Here is a 17,487-nt window from a genome sequence, read left to right on the forward strand (position 1 = left end):
TTCTTCTCATGATCACCACCTAAGCAATGATAACATAGTTTCTCCTTCTTGGCCCGTTCATAGTCTTGTGGAGACAACGGGCCACTTGACCCTTTAGACTTCTTTGTGTTTTCAGTAGAATTGCTGGCAAGTTTACACTTATTAGCATTAAATTGCGAGCCATTGAATTTGGCCGGTTTATCCATGCCCTTCTTATCCATGGTGTCATCAAAGATAAGGGCACTTTGGATAGCCGCTTCCAAAGTTTTAGGATACTGGGTTTTAACCTTTGCCTGATATTCTTTATCAAGGCCTCTAACAAACCCACGAACCTTTTGAAAGTCGTCCAAACCATCTAGCTTGAGAATGACTTCACGGTATTTGGACACATACTGATTAAGTGTAAGACCTTCCATCTTGCACTTGTCCCAGGCTGTCCAACTCCGATCTTTCTCGTTTTGCGGTAAGAACTCCTTTTTAAAAGCTGCCGCAAACTCCTCCCAAGTCTTAGGGCGAGTTTCAATAGGTAGACTCATCCACCACTTGTGGGCTTTACCTTCAAGTGTGAGACTCGTCTCAGTGACCATAACAGCAGCGGGAGTGCGGCGTAAGCGATGCCGTGCTAGGGTTCGACTTCCGTAGGACCATAGTCCTGACAAGAGGTAAGGGTCACCTTACACATGAGTTCTATATGACACTCTCCCTTCCCCCCGCGGCCCCCTTCCGTCTTTTCCCTCTCAACCATAAGGTGTGTGATTAAAGAAACAAACCTCTTTATAAAAGAAATTGTAAGAACAATAAATATTTGAAGGGAGGTTAAAAAAAGGGTAGCCACAAATTGGCTGAAAATTTGAATTTTTAGATCTAAGAAGAAATTAAGCCTATTGGAAAAAATGTTTGAATGCCAATAGGATTTGTGAGTGTTTTGGCTAATATTGAAGTCTTTCTTGTTGAATCACAACACATGTTAGTGCAGCCGCGTGCAACCCACGCAACACTCACAGCTTACAAGGTCATCGGTAGCGGGATTCATCATTCATAAGCATCCGTTTTTGTTGTTTCAACTTTCACTGTGACCCCTGACTCGTGAGCACTAAGCAATGCAGTTTTTTATGTTGCTTGCAAGGCCGCCTTCATCTCGGTGTGCTTGTGGGCTCTTCCACCCGAGTCCTGACTTGCAGCCCTTGTGCTTCACCTCTTGCCTCATTCTTCTTTGTAGTGGTGTCTTGTTCTTCCAACGGCATTGCTCACACGGTCACAATGCCTCCCTTTTGCCTGCGTCACTTGATCTAGGTGACGGGTCTACTCTTTCATGGCTTTTTCCTTCAAAAGCAAAACTAATACAATGTTTTAAAGCATCTTTTATTCTTATCGCAAGTTGCAAACTCATAGGTATATGATTTAAGAAAAAAGTCATGTTTTTTGTGGTGCAAAGTTGAAGCTCTGATTATCACTTTTCGTGTGTAGGTGGGTCTACTCTTCCATGGCTTTGCCCGGGGTTGTGCTACCCTCTGCATGCATTGCCTTCCTATCTTCTAGCCTTGCTCCATGCCTATGCTGCATACGACCTTTGGGCATGAATGTTCTCTCAAGGTGGCGGGCTCTTCTGCTTTGCTATAGCATCTTGAGAGGCCTAGCCATGCTCCATTGCCATGCTGCATACAGCCTTCGGGCATGCATGGTGTCTCAAGGTGGCGGGCTCTTCAGCTTATGTTGGCCTTGCTATAGCATCTCGAGAGGCCCATTTGATGACCTGATGTGCTGGCTTGAACAAGAGTTGTCTTCTACTAAAGGGCTATGAAGAAGCATCAGATCTGACCTTCTCTTCCTTTGCACCATCTTCTTAATTGGTCCTAGCTAAAAAAAATGCCAATAATAGTGAGGGTTTTTTAGTCGTTTTGGCACCATAGCAGTGCCATGTGTTGTTAACTTGTTTAGTGTTAGGGAAGTACTGGCCATATTGAGGGATATAACACACCTTGCAAATCCATTTGTAAGGTCCGGCCTTTCTATGCACTAGTATTCTTTGGGGTCATTTTTTCATCCATGTCATTGTTTTGGTGATTGTGTGTTATAGTTTTGCCCGATCAACAGCACAAGCACTTTTGGCCTCTTAAAACATTGCCCAACTGGTTATAGATTTGTTTGGTAATAGGAGTTACTCGTTTGGTGTTTTTTAATTATCTTAAGGATGTTTAATGCAGTAGTATAGAATTTCTTTAGACACATGAAAATGTAAGGCATGATCATTAGATGGCTACGTGAGAATAATTAGATGGCTACGAGTCAAAGAACTTTGTTCACCACATGGAAAGAAGCATAGGTGATGTGCTATAGGTGCTTCTAATGTTGATGAAGATTCAATAGATGGTGATTCATCACATGTAGAAGTGGTTGAGATGATTGGTGAGGCAGAAGTATCAAGGAGGAAAACAACAAGGAGAAGCTGGCTTGATGCTTGGGCAATCACATTTGAAAGGGCATGGTTTGATAGGAAACAAGGAAGAATATTTTGTACTATTTACCAATGGTGGCAAATAAATTTCAAGATTGAATATGGCACAATAGGATCAGTAAATATTCAGCTTAGTGCAATTAAGCAACATGCCCAGTCAAAAGGGCATAAGTTTGCTGCATACTCCCAAGGTCATGGACAAAGAGTATTAGAGGAAGGGATGAGAAGGCAACAAGAAAATATAGATTCACGTGTCTTGAATGTGTTCAGAGCTGCATATTTTCTTGCAAAGAATGACATGGCATATTTGAAATTTTCTCCCTTGTTAGATCTGTTGAGATGTTGTGGGGTGAAACATGTGCCTGTACATCTTTATAACAATGATAAAGCTACAGCTCTATTTATTGCATTCATAGCTGATTATATCAGCCATCGCCAGGAGACGTTGAACAAATTGAAGCAATCTCCTTTACGACATTGATCAAATGTTTCCAGATTGGATACAATGATTAAGTTGTGTAAGCTGTTGTTCTTCAAGCCCATCATGAAACATCTCCTCAATTGAAACATCATTTAATTTTTCCCATGACACAACGTGAGTCCAAGAGTTTTATCCGAAGGATAAAATCTCTAATGGATTCACTGGGTTAACGCTCAATTGAATAGAGTTCTGTTGTTGCACTCCACCGATCACCTTGTCTGAAAAAGCCATGTATAAAGGCTGATTTCAAGGTTTTAAAGTTGGTCTTGATCGTCAGCATCAATGCGATGAACCATTGACTAGCTTTTCCCTCTAAGCATAAGTTCAACGCATGTACCTTAGTGGGGTAGTTGGGATTTCCAAAGGCTTCACATCTCTGTTCAAACATTTGAATAAATTGAACAGGGTCTGTTGTTCCGTAATATTTGCCTATAATTTTGGAAATTTATACGGTCGTATTTTTGTATGAGTCACTAAGGCCGTATTATGTGAGTGCTCTTCACTGGAGGAAGATATACATGATGTACATGTTCTACATGACTCATTTATCTCTCAAAAACCACAACCACCAAACCCAGATGAACAACTAGGGGATAGATCAAATGATGAGCCCATCCATAGGCCCTTAATTTCTCTTACTCTTAAAAATAAATAAAAGAAAAACAAGGAGACCACTAACAACCCAAAAGATATTGACCATCCTTCTTCTTCTTTCCCAACTTTTGAATTTCCCACTACACTCTTGATCTTGAGGAGTTGCCGAAAGTTATGCCAACAATTGCATCTGATCCTCCACAGCAAGAAGCTCTTGCTGAAGAACCAAAAGTTTTCTCTAATAGTACATATGTCATCTCGGATATGTTGTGTAAGGTTCCTCCCTCTAAAAATGGGAGAAACACTTAAGATAGTCCGCTAAGTCTTATCTTGGGAAAAATTTCCTATTCATCGACACCTTGACCCTGTAGAGATTCAAGGATACGATTCATAAGTATGACCTAGCTCTATCCCGCAGGGGGAGCGTGATACCCCCCTTCCTAGACTAGTCAGTATGTCCAAGGTGTGGGCATCCAAGAAAGGATTGGTACTTATAAGACTTGCGGGAATGTTAGGCAAGGGACCAAAGCCCGGCCGGTGGGATCGAAGTCATAGGGGTATAAAACACAATGACACACTTGTTATAGGCATGGCCAATGGCATTGGGAGGTGAATTTGTGGCACAGATCTCAATGGCTCAAAGATGTCAGCCATTGGGTTCAGTCCTTGTGTGATCCTTGGACTCTATCTATCGTGGCCATGTCAGAGTGCCTAAATGCTTCTTAATGAGCAATCACAAATTTTTTTAAAGGTTTTTTTTTTGGCTTTTTATACCTTCCCACAGCCCGTTACAGTCTCAAGAGGCTTGGCGTACTCTTTGTTGGATTAAACGGGTGTCCGTTTGCCCTAATTAGCTTAGACACTATACGTACGTGTACCAGAGATATTTTTCTTGAAAAAGCATATGCTAGGAACTTCCCAGATGGAAAAGGAGGTTCTAAAACCTATTTTCCATCACTGTCTCAAGATGGAATTTTTTTTGAGAATGAATGCATGAGCCACATGTTTCATTCTTGGGCTTAGTGGAGGTGCAAGATAAGTTAGCAAAGGGTTTGCATACAATTCTTAAGGACTTCTTAAAATTCCATGAGATTGATGAGTCAAAAATGTTGAGTTTTGGTTTAGATGGTGCCTCTGTTATGGTTGGTAAAGAGAAAGGTCTTGCTACACTCTTGAAGAAGTCAAGTCCATTTATGACTTCTATTCATTATGTTGCACATCGGACCCACTTATGTCTAGTGGATGCATTGAAGCGAAGTGACTATGCTCGAAAGATCGACTCAATTTTAAATGAAGCTAGGACACTATTGAAGAAGAGCTCAACAACGAATGGTAAGCTGGAGGAGGAATTCGATTGTCCTACATTGCATATCAAAAACATTCACAAGGTTAGATGATTAAGTAGACACAAGGTGATTTTGACTGTACGTGAAGTCCTTGAGCCACTTCTGGAATTTTTGAGGGTTGAAAGTCCTCTCCATGAGAGGGTATCTTAGTTTGAGTTCATATACAGCTAGCATTTTCTTGCAGACTTGTTGGAGCATATCTCACATTTAAGCTATGTATTTCAAAATGACTTTGTGGATGTAACAAACTGTTCCAAGCTTGGTAAATGCAACCATGGGTGTAATACAACTGGAGCATGGATCCTCTTATAGATGTGAATGCATGGCAATATGATAGCAAGGGTTTTCCTTTGGATACCTGGCAGCCTTAGGGACAGCAGTGAAAGGAGATTATTATCATGGAGCTAAAATACAAAGGTGTGCTGTAGGATCTACAATTTTGAGTAGCTTCAAAATACTTTGCTCATCCTCTTTTCCTACTGGGAAGCTTTTAAAGTGTTATGGAGTTGAAGATTTGGATACTTTGGTTCAGTTTTATGGATCTCCAAAAATCGCAAATGGAGAACTATATGAAAGCCTAATAGATGAAAAATGTTTGAGAAGAGAATTCCAGATATTCAGAGTGCAAGGATCATTAGATTGGAAGAATCTGCCATTGAGAGAGACATGGATTCATATAAGTAATAACAATGTTCTTCGTGTGAGAAGTATCCCATGCTCTTGTGCTTGAGTGAGGTTGCAATGCTTCACTGTTCTAGTACATTAGTATGTGAGAGGGGATTCTCTATGCAAAACATAATCAAAACTCGCCATAGAAATCAGCTTGAGACAAACAACTTAGAGGCATTAATGCATGTTTCAATTCAGGCGTCGAGTGTAGAGGAATTTGACTTTTCCAAGGCAATTGGTGCATGGAAGAATGTAGCACAAACTTCCAGACATATCTATGGTATCGTGCATAACTGAATTTTTTATAAGTATTTTTAATTTTACAATATAAATAATTATTTTTGCGTCTTATAGTGCATAATGTGCATTTTGCATACACAACTAATTTGGATTGTGTTTTTTCTTGTTTTTTGTAGGTGTATGTACCATGTGCACATTGGATTGAAGTGATAAGATGATGCCTTATGTATTAGCTTGAAGATTGAAGCATATGGCTCTAGTGCTTTAGTAATTTGCCGATTTCTTTTTGCTAATTTGATGGTTCTCAAGAATATATAACTTTACAAAGCAAGGGATAAGGCTGTGATGCCTTTCTTTGTGGTATTTTGTATGTCCTGTTTTTTACATTCAGCTGTGTAGCTCTATATGTGGAGCTAAATTTTATACATCTTTCTTCAATATATATGCTTAATTTTGTACTTAAATTTTTTCCAGAATGTTATATTAAAAGGTTTTTAAAGGTATGTTTTGGTTCTTGCAAGTTTTATAATTTCTTTTTGTGCAGCGAGGCTTGCCCATGGACTCTTTTGCTTGCCTATCTCCTCTCTCCCTCCGAGGGCAGATCAATTTCAGGCTTTTGTAAGGTGTCTGGCCCTCTTGCTATGGGGAAAGGCTATCTACTATCACTCACCAAAGATACACCACAAGAACTCAAATATGTGCACGCATTCAGTGCCAAGCACGACACAGGTGATGGTGAGTTGTATTTTATGTATGCTATATAGGTGGCTTCTGTGATTGTTAATGATTGTTAGTGGTCCCGTGACAACTCCATTCTCAATGTGCGCATGCGAGCTATGGAAAATACTAGGAAGGCGGCTGGCCGCTGGCGGTGCGATTGTGAAAGTCGGCGGAATGAAACCGCGTGTCTACACGTGGCTGTTAACAATTGGCAACGGGCGATGACGGCGTTTGAACTTTGAAAATGTCGTCGACGAAGAAGGTAGTAGTAGTACCTACCCTGTGTAATATAATTGACGCAGGCCTCCTGCTGCATCATTCGACCAGCATCATTTCTTCTCCAAGGCCGTCTCTCTCTCTCTCTCTCTCTCTCTCTCTCTCTCTCTCGGGCGAGTCAACAGCATCACTCACTCCTCGCCCTTCTTTCAAACACCGCCCCCCTGTTCGCCCTTCCATTAAATTTTGCAATTTCATCTATGGCGACCTTCGGCTGCTTTGCAGGTCTCGCAACAGCAGCGGTGGGCGCCTTTTGGGGCTTGGACGGCATGGCCACTTCTTTCTTCGAAAACCCTCTCTGCAATTTCACAGCAGCAGCCACCTCCGCTGAGCAGCAGCAGCAGCCGCCCTCTTCCAACCACCACAACAGAGCCAGCACCGATAACAACAACAAGAGGGCATCGTCATCTTGTCCTTCATCCGGCGCAGCAGGCCGCAGTAAAAAATCTCCAAGCTGTGCAGTGAAGCTTGCCCCTCAGTTCGATGGACTCTTTTGCTTCGAAACTATGGTGCCTGTCAACACACGCTGACTGGATCTCCTCTCTCCCTCTCCGAGGGCAGATCAATTTCTTTCTTTTTCCCTGGCTACCCATTTTATTATTATTTAATTCTTTGATGATGCCCCCACATGGGAAGCATGCGTGTTTTACCTGTACAACACGCAATTTTTGACAGTAAATTGCTTCCGTTAATTTCTTTGTGCTCTGCAAGCCGACGTGAGAAGTGTCTTCTGTGTTGAACCTCGTGTTAAGCCTTTTCTTTTCACAACGCTGCATAAACAACGCAAAGCCATATTATTCTACCCTTGCCTTTCGCCTTTTAAGGTTCAAATCGTTTTTTTGGGGGAATAATATATCAGAACAAATCTTTTGAGTAAGGTGTCTGGCCCTCCACAAGAACTCAAATAAGTGCACACATTCAGTGCCAAGCACAACACAGGTGATGGTGAGTTGTAACTTGTACTTGTTTATTTTACCTATGCTATATAGGTGGCTTTTGTGATCGTTAATGATTACCTTTAGGAACCCCCGTGTCCACTTTGTCAAAAAATGGATATAATGTGACCTAAAACTGCATGCATGATGCACCGTGCTTTTCTTTTCACATGCACACTTAGCCATAAAAAATGAACAAAGTGTTTTATGCAATTTTAATGTTGTTTTTGGCAAGGAAATATAAATTTTGCCTATATATTTTATGACCAAATTACCAAAAAAAAAATAAGTTTCATATGCCCATCAAAAAACAAGCCTCCATCACCCAATAAGGCCCATAAGAGTATATTTTCATAGTTGGGAAATGCATCTTGCTAGCTTCCTTACAAGAGGAGCGCTCATCATGTCAAGCACATCCCATCTAGGAATCCACTACCGATCAGTTATCAGCAAAGCTTGCATCATTAATGTCCTATTCAAATATATTTAAGAAGTTGCATACACTCATCACTCAAACTTGTAGCATAACATTACCTTTTTGAAAAGGTCCAAGGACATGGATGAAATGGAAGGCGCTATGTTAGCTTTTCCATGTACCCATCTACAATTTTTTGGATATGAGTGCCTCCTACAGAGGAGCCACTATGTGATTTTCAAAATTAAGGGTAAAATATACCCACACCTCTTCCACTCTAGTGTCATCCTAGGTGGCACATGGAGCCTCTTGTTGCAACTAACTATCGGGCCATATATTGCCTCTTGTCATCCTCTTGGCGGCACATGGTCAAATTTTTGGATGTGAGTGCCTCCTACAAAGAAGCCACTATGCTATTTTCAAAATTAAGGGTAGGAGTTATCAAAAGTATACCCCCACCTCTTCCACTCTATTGTCATCCCAGGTGGCACATGGAACCTCTTGTTGCAACTAACTATCGAGCCATAATGACGTATCTAATAGAAGGTAATTGCAAGCCACACATTATAAATTGCTCTATTGACATTACCTTTTTTCACAACAAGCATCATACCCCCCTCCCTCTTCCTCCTCACACGTTGCATTCATTTTCACATTTTCATATTGCATTAAATAAGAAGCTAAGGTTGTATACTATTTGTGGGAAAATTTTATGGTTGGATAGGCATTTGTTAAATCTTACATGGGGGTGATAAGAGCACATCAAGGGGCTTCTCTCCTTCTCTCTTCTGCTTGTTTTCCTCCTCTTGTCCATATCCTCCTCCCCTTTCATAAATTAATTTAAAATATTAGAATTTTTTCTTGGATTTTTATTTTCCTATTTAAATCAATCTCATAGAAATTAAAGCTTCCTAACATGAGCTATGAATTAAGGGAGGAACAAGGTAGTAGTATGTATTACACAATATACGTACACTATGTTGTGTTGCTTAATTAGTCAAGTGCTTTATATTGGATTAAAAAAATCATGAAAATATACCTTACACCTCGAATTATGCTAAGATCTTATTGACCTGACCCATGGACATAAGTGGGGGATGTGTTTTCACGCCAGCACAAAGCTCGCATTTTCTTTGTCTTCTTAGTCGTGATGATGCTCCACCTCATCTTATGCTCAACTTGGTCGCCAACGTCAAGGTGGCAAATGGTGGTGGGAAGGAGAGATGATAATTATGGGTTGTAGTTCACCCACATAAACAAAGTTAATTGGCTATTCCATTCAAATCATGGGAACTCCTCGTACTTATTATTGTGGAAAGAAAACTTGTGCAAAATTAGGTAGGTACTTATTACTTAAAGCATTAGGAAACATTTTTAAAGGTTTAAATCATTTTTTTGGGGCTAATATATCAGAACAAATCTTTTGTAAGGTGCCATCTTCGTGATTGCAGCAGGGGTCTCTCTAGCCCCCCCCCCCCCCCCCCCCCCACACACACACTATGTGGCACTCTTGCTATGGGGAAAGGCTCTTATCACTCACCAAAGATTCACCTCAAGAACTCAAATAATCAGTGCCAAGCACAACAGAGGTGATGGTGAGTTGTAACTCATCTATTATTATATGTATGATATATATAGCTAGATTTTGTGATTGTTAGAATCAATGATTACCTTTGGGAAGCACATTCACTTTCTCAACAATGCATATAATGTTGAGTTACAGATGCATGCACCCATACTTTCCTTTTGACATGCGTCAAACATATCCCATGTAGGTATCCTAAAGCTTGCATATCATAAATGTACTATTCAAATATATTTACTAAGTTGCAAAGAAGCTACATACACTCATGTCCCTCACTCAAATAGGCACCCGAATTATTTTTTGTGATTGAGTGTACAAACCTTGGACTCTAAATAGACACTTAAAGGAATAGGGCACCGTGGAATTACTTGACCACCATTTTTTATTGCCTTTTAAAGAATGCATGGCCCTTCATGTGCACATTGTTTCCAGGTGTCCGCACACTCTCTCAAAGTGCCACTATTCTCTCTCTCTCTCTCTCTCTCTCTCTCTCTCTCTCTCTCTCTCTCTCTCTCTCTCTCTCTCTCTCTCTCTCTCTCTCTCTCTCAGTTCTGTCTGTTGTTACTGGGGAGTAGGACTCGATCCACTCTCGAGCCATGAGGAGGAGCTAGGGTGCTTTTGGTGGTTGTTTTGCTGGGCACGTTGAGTAGGGGGCGCTACGTGTTTTTGAGGAGGAGGAAGGGCGGAGTAGAAGGAGGAGGGGTGGTTGACTTCTTTTTGAGGAGGAGGAAGGGTGGAGTAAGAGGAGGAGAGGCGGCCTTTCTGAGGAGGACGAGCGTTCAACTTCTTGAGAAGGGTGTTAATTAATTCCCACTCATAGCGGGTATTAATTAATAGAACATGTGAATATACAACATCAATAAAAGTTGTGAATAGAGCACTTTATATCTTGTAGCATAACATTACCTTTTCATAAAGGACATGGATGATGAGTAACCCCAAAGCTTAGAAAGATACCATTACCCTACAACACCTATGTTGTATGCTACACTACAACACCAATTCGACAGTTCGCTAGTTGGAAAAGGCAAAGCTCAATCAAGCGTGCCAGGGTAGTGATGCCAAGGCTTTTATCGCAGTGGATAGATAATTAACTCTCTGTTATGGCTCACTCTAACCCTCCTTGAAACACATCCAAAAAGAGATTACCTGGTGTACCGTAACTATCGTGAGGATCTTTCCAATGGTTGAGCTCGTAACCCTTGAGGTCTCCAAGCTCTACAACTCCTTGAGAAGCAATTCCACCGCATCTCCCCGTGAGCGTTGTCACACCGCCGCGTTGCACTATGGATCCTTGTCCCTCCTCTCACCTCACTTCACTCACACACACTCACTAGCATCATGCATTAGGGAGAGAGATTAGCAAGAGGATTAGCAAGGACAAGACTCAATTGCACAATGGGAGAGTATCTTGTATTATGAGAGAAATTCATTTATATACATGGCCATAAGTGTTCACACTCAAACTGTGGCCGACCAGGCACTTTAGGCTCATAAGTGTTGAAATATACAAGTGAATAGGGTGTGTGTGGGAACAAGCCCTTAGCTAGAGGCTGTAAAAGAGAATGTGTAAATGTGAGAGAACCTGTGAGAGAACTTGTGAAAAGTGAGAAAAATCTACTGGGAGAGAATAAAGGGTAGCATGAGAAGATTTAGGAAGTGTGGAGATATTCTGGGAGAGGTGGAGAGAATCAAGCAAAAGAGGGGGAGTGAATCAAGGAGAAATCAGTGGGATTAGATGCTTGGATGTAAACTCTATAAATTAAGGCATTGGCCTAATGAGAATTTGCTAGTTTTTAATTATCCATGCCTACATTAATCTATTAGTTAATTACTCACTAATCACATCTTAATTATCATCTAATCACTTTATTCAATGATGTTGATTCTAGCATTTGATCCACCATAGCTCATCACATTGCTGTAATTTTAACGTGGTATCAGAGCCAAGCCTAGAATCCATCAATTTGTGAGCCCATTATCTTGCTAATCACCTGGAAAATTAGTATTAGTAGTTAATTAATATTTTCACCTCTTTTTCAAACTAATCTTTGCACCCCTAGCCAATGGAGGAGCTCTCTCTCCCTTCACACATAACCATTGCCCAATCCCTTCTAGGGACTCATACTAGACTCAAGGGCCTACACACAGCCCAAAGCAATTGAAGTAATTCAGCGTCGCAGAACGCCGCGACGGCGGTGCGATTTTTTGGGAAAAAGCTCCATGCGACGTACCCGCTTCAAATTGGTCTAATTCCAGCTAGCCCCGGGGTTTTCAAGCATGCTCTACAAGCTGGTGAAGTCAGAATTTGATTTGATTAAATCTAGAGTGAGATCCAAGCTCTTCATCAAATCTACAGGTGACTTTGGTAAAACAGAGATTAAGCATTCAATGTTTGGTCAAATCTTGTGTTTCTTGGCTTAATCCTCTACTAGACTAATTATTATTGATGGCCTTGAAAGGATTTGAGCTCATTTGAACTCTAAGGTCTCAGATCTGGGCTCCCCGCGTACTCTGTTTTCTGCACACAAAACAGAGGATCAATTTGCTAATCAGTGCTAATCATTGATTAATTTATTAATCAATACTAATCACTGTATTTTGGTGATTAATCAATACTAATCACTGTATTTTGGTGCAATTGAGGGTTCAATTTAACCATTAGGTATCTGATACAGATCCCTACAACTTCAGATTACAATTCGGAGATGGTTTGATACTCCAACCATTCTGTACAAATTGGTTACCCTTGATTTAATGTAATTTCTGGTGATTTTATGCTAATAAATCTGTTAAAATCATCTCTTAAACACCATATTGAGTTGTAAAAGGGTAGACGCTGTCCTTGAATCTTGAAATTGGATCAAGAGGTAAGACCCCCTTCACATCACCTCATGAGTACAGCAGCACAAGAAATAGCCAAATTTAATGGGGAGCAGTTTTACACATGGCAGACAAAAACCATGTATCTGCTCATGAGGAAAAATTTGTGGGGGCTAGTTGAGGAAAGAGATGAATGCCCAGAGGTGAGAGGGAAAAATGAGTGGAAGAGCACGAATGAAAAAGCATTGGGACTTATTGCACTCAGTTTAAATGATGAAATCATTCATCACATCACAGGGATACAATGGGCAAAAGATGCATGGGATGAACTCAATAAACTATTTGGCACACAAGCTAAAAATTCAAAGATAAATCTGTTAATGCAATTCTACAAATTGGATATGAAGGAAAGTGAACCTTTAATCACACACTTGAACAGATATAAAAGCATTAAGCAACAACTGGCAAAAAGGTAGAAGATGATGAGGCACTAGCAGTGCCTCTGAAGAGTGTGGACAAAGGTGAATATGAAAATATTGTAGCAACACTAAAGAATGTACCTGAATTGAAGCTACACGAGATAGAAGGAGCTCTACTAGAGCAAGAGAGCAGAGGCAAAGAGAAGAAATGGCTCGACTCAACAGCAGGAGAAGAAAAAGCATTCTTCACCCGAGGAGGATTCTCTGGAGGACGAGGACGAGGACGAGGAAGAGGCAGAGTAGGAGGAAGGACCTTCACTTGCCACAACTGTGGAAAGCCAGGACACATGGCAAGAGACTACTACAGCAAACCCAGTGGAGAAGGAACGACATCGGCAAACTTCATGGAGGCTCCTAAGGAAGTGGAGTCGGATCATCTTTTCTGAGAGAGAGAGAGAGAGAGAAACCCCACAACCCAATGTAACCTGCCCCAACAAATTAAAACCACCTCTGAGCCACTGATGATGTAGGCCATGTGGTAGATGTATGTGTGAGCACTTTAGTCAAGGTCGTGGTCACTTATAGTAGCCTTGGACATATAGAGAGAGAGTGTGTCAAGGACTATGAGTTTAGGGACTTGAGACACTGGTCGCGCGGACTATCAAGTCAGAGAGAAACTTGGTATAGGGTCCAGGTGTGCTAAGATTGTTCACTTGAGGGAAGGTGTGCTAGGCACTGGTCACGGACTATCAAGTAAGAGGGAAACTTGGTATAGGGTCCAGGTGTGCTAGGAGTATTCACTTGAGGGGAGGTGTTGAAATATACAAGTGAATAGGGTGTGTGTGGGAACAAGCCCTTAGCTAGAGGCTGTAAAAGAGAATGTGTGAATGTGAGAGAACCTGTGAAAAGGTGAGAAGAATCTATTGGGAGAGAATAAAGGGTAGCATGAGAAGATTTAGGAAGTGTGGAGATATTTTGGGAGAGGTGGAGAGAATCAAGCAAAAGAGGTGGAGTGAATCAAGGAGAAATCAGTGGGATTAGATGCTTGGATGTAAACTCTATAAATTAAGGCATTGGCCTAGTGAGAATGTGTTGCTGGTTTTTGATTATCCATGCCTACATTAAGCTATTAGTTAATTACTCACTAATCATATCTTAATTATCATCTAATCACTTTGTTAATGATGTTGATTCTAGCATTTGATCCACCATAGCTCATCACATTGCTGTAATTTTAACAATAAGAGGCCTAATGCTATTACAATGACTACTCTCATAATATATCCAATGAAGTAAATCACTTAGGACTTCATCCTAACTTGCTACCACACGCTCTTGAAGCGGGAATCGCCATAAATACTCCGTCACACCATTACGGGCGCCCGTCCAAGCTGTAGCTTTGGACACTATTGCTTCATACCTTGAATGTATGACCCTTTGGTGTGTATCTACCATGACTCCTTGATGTAAGATAATGGCGATAGCTCTTGTTAATCCTAGAATTGGATTAACATTCCCCTCTTCTTGATGGCGATCGCGTCCGCGCGTGATCGTGTTGAAGACATTTATGTGGGGAGAATGAATAAGATTTGTCGATGCCGTTAATGTTTGAGTGACATTCAATGGTCTTTGTTCCTCTGAGAGGAATAAGAAAAGCTAGTTAATGAACGAATAGGTTAGTGGTGTATTGGAAATTCCTAAGGGAGTGGGGGTGGGGTTTTGTGCGAATGATTGCATTTTTATATTTGTGTGAGCCTTTTTTTTTCTTGGGCTCAATTTGTTTTTGGCAATCATCAGCAAGGTTACATGTGCTTTTTGTTAGTGGGGACACTAAGAGATGTTAATAATGGGAGAGAAGAGAGAAGGATCCGGAGGAACGTAGACTTAATCATCAGAATGAGATGGTGATTCTCAGTTCCTCATTTGATTCATTGAAGCGACATTCATCATTTGAAATAATTGGCTTGTGATGATGTCCCTTTGTGTGGCAGGATTCTTGTCAAATGTTGTTGAGTAGGACCTGATCCTGTCTTCTTCTATCCATGTGTTTGTTATGTTTTAATGCATATTTAAGTGCTCTTATGAAGCAGATTTACATGAAGTACAAGAATTGAGTCATATAGACTCTTATTGAACTGTTCTGTGTTGAAGTAGCCACTTGTTGGTAAGGATTGAAAGAATTATGTCAACTTGCGAGGCTAATATAGAGATCTTCACTAGGGATTGAAAATCATTGAGTTGTGAAGATTGTGGTGTTGTTTGGAGAGGTTTGTAGTTTGAAGGAAAAGTCCAGGCGATGGGCTGTACCATTGACCAAGCTTTCGTCCACCATGGCCTCCCCATCCAGATATGTACCTGGAAGTTGTTGATGGTGAGGCTTTGGTGTAAATGTTCTCCAGTGCATGTGTATGGATACGACTCATGGAGCAGTTTTGCTACATTAATTTAAAGAATAGTAAGCAATAAGCTTAACAAATATATAGTGGCTATTGCGTGATGGCTTAATCGTGATGGGGCTTAAATTGTTAAAGTGCAGGTTCTTAAGCCGTGAGATGGAACTCCATGAATTGTAATTCCGTGAGATGGAATTTCGTGAATTTGCAGGTTTTGATCTCGAGGTTTTTTTTTAAATTTAAATTTTATGGGTCATTTAGGTCATGATTTGCAACAAACAACAGCTTCTTGTGCTCATTTCTCACTTCCAGAGGGGTGACAAAAGCATTGTTATTTTTGTTCTTGATGTGCTCCTAAGTCTCTGTATTTATTCTTGAATTTGTTGTTGAAATGATGTCGAGGCAGTAGGGAAGACTGCTGATTGTTTGTTTGAACAGACAAGCTCTTGTGTTGGTGCTGTGAATGCAAGAGAGTGGTTGAGTGATTTGCTTGCTGTTTCTTGGGCCTCCATTCTTATCGAACTACATGTGAAGTTGTTGGGGTTGAAGTCGGTGTTGATTTTTTCTTCACATTGTTAAATTTTGGCAACCATATGATGGAATTACCATCATAGTATCCTTGTTGTTGAAGTACATGCACAGGCACCCATCTTTGATGAACACTGTAATTTGGTGGTGGCCGATGTGCTTGGTGTTGAGGCTTTCTTCTTTGTTCAAGCTTAGGGTACTTTGTGATGCCCTTGGGGACCCAAGCTTTGGTATTTCTTTGGTAGTACCCTTGTGCTTGTAGCACTATTTTTGGTATCCACACTTGTTGCCTTGGTGGAGTTCTTTGAGGAACTCGCAATGGCTTGTGTGGACGGTGTTGTGGAGTACTCTTCTTCTTCCTTGGCCTCTGAGTGTTGCGCATTGAGGAAGAGGTTTTGACTGTCGAGGCACCCAAATTTGATTGGCACCTTCATAGTAGCCTTGAGCGACAAGTAGCTGCTTCTCGACCCACATTTTGATACTATTAAGATATCGTGATTGTGGTAGTCTTGGTGGAGTTTTCTTTAGGGTTGATGTGGAAGGTTTGGGGCCCTCCTTGACTTTCCTTGGCACTGAGGCTGCAGGTTTAAGACTCATGGGCATTGTTGATGATGAGGTTAGAGTCTCTTGTGGAGTGGCTGTCGATGAGACGAGGCCTTTGAGCATGTGGTTGTCTCCTTTGTTGAGGTTTGTCGATGAAGATGCATAGGATCCGGGGCCTTTCCTTTTGAGTTCCCTATTAGAGATAGATGGTTGGGCTCTGGGAACTTCTTTAGGAATAGGTGCTGATTGCGAGATTTTGGCATTGAACTTCGTAGGTAAGGATGGGGTCGAAGGAGTAGAGGATTTATCGGAGTTGGTTGTTGACCCAGATGGTAGGTCGTTGTGTAGAGGATCTTTTGTGTGGAAGAGGCTTGTGTCCTTTTTGCGTTCAGCATCGTATATATCCATTAAGGTTGGATCCTCTTCCTTGCAATATGGTATTGCCAACTTTTTGTCGTTGACCATTATGATGACTCTATCGCTAGCAAAGCACATTGGTGCTTGGGCAGCAATAGTCCATTTATGTCCCAAGATTAAATCTGCTTCCAACACATACTCAACCACAAAAAACTTACAAGTGAGGGGGTTAGTGTCAATATACATTGTATGTTCAAAGTACCCCAAACATGGCATGTTCAAGTCTTGTGTAAAGGTAATCCTTTCAGGATGTGCCAGCATGAGTTGGTTGACCTAACAAATCCCATAGCTCGAGAGTCATGAGATTGTGTTCTCTTGTTGGATAAAGCTGTGCTTGAGCTGAGGTGATTTTATTTGAAATTTCTAATCCCACCAAAATCCTAGGGATCTTTTCAGTAAGATATGTTGGAAGTTTCAGCTCCTGCAAGGTTTTTTCCTCCCGTAATAGCAATTGTACATTGCCTGCAGTAGGAGTGTTCAAGGTGACTGTTTGCATGGATTCATCTAGTGAATACAATGATTCACTTATCCAAGGTCCACCAAAGACGACATCATACTCAAGGGAATTTAGGGTAACATGAAATGTAAATTCCATATCGCATCGATTGTTTGAGTAGTGTATCTAAAGTAACCTGGAACTTCAATGTTTTATTCATTGGTTCCTTTTGC

The sequence above is a fragment of the Cibotium barometz genome, chromosome 44, assembly GCF_041138505.1.
Source record: "Cibotium barometz isolate CiBa-2024 chromosome 44, ASM4113850v1, whole genome shotgun sequence".
In the NCBI taxonomy this organism is placed as follows: domain Eukaryota; kingdom Viridiplantae; phylum Streptophyta; class Polypodiopsida; order Cyatheales; family Cibotiaceae; genus Cibotium; species Cibotium barometz.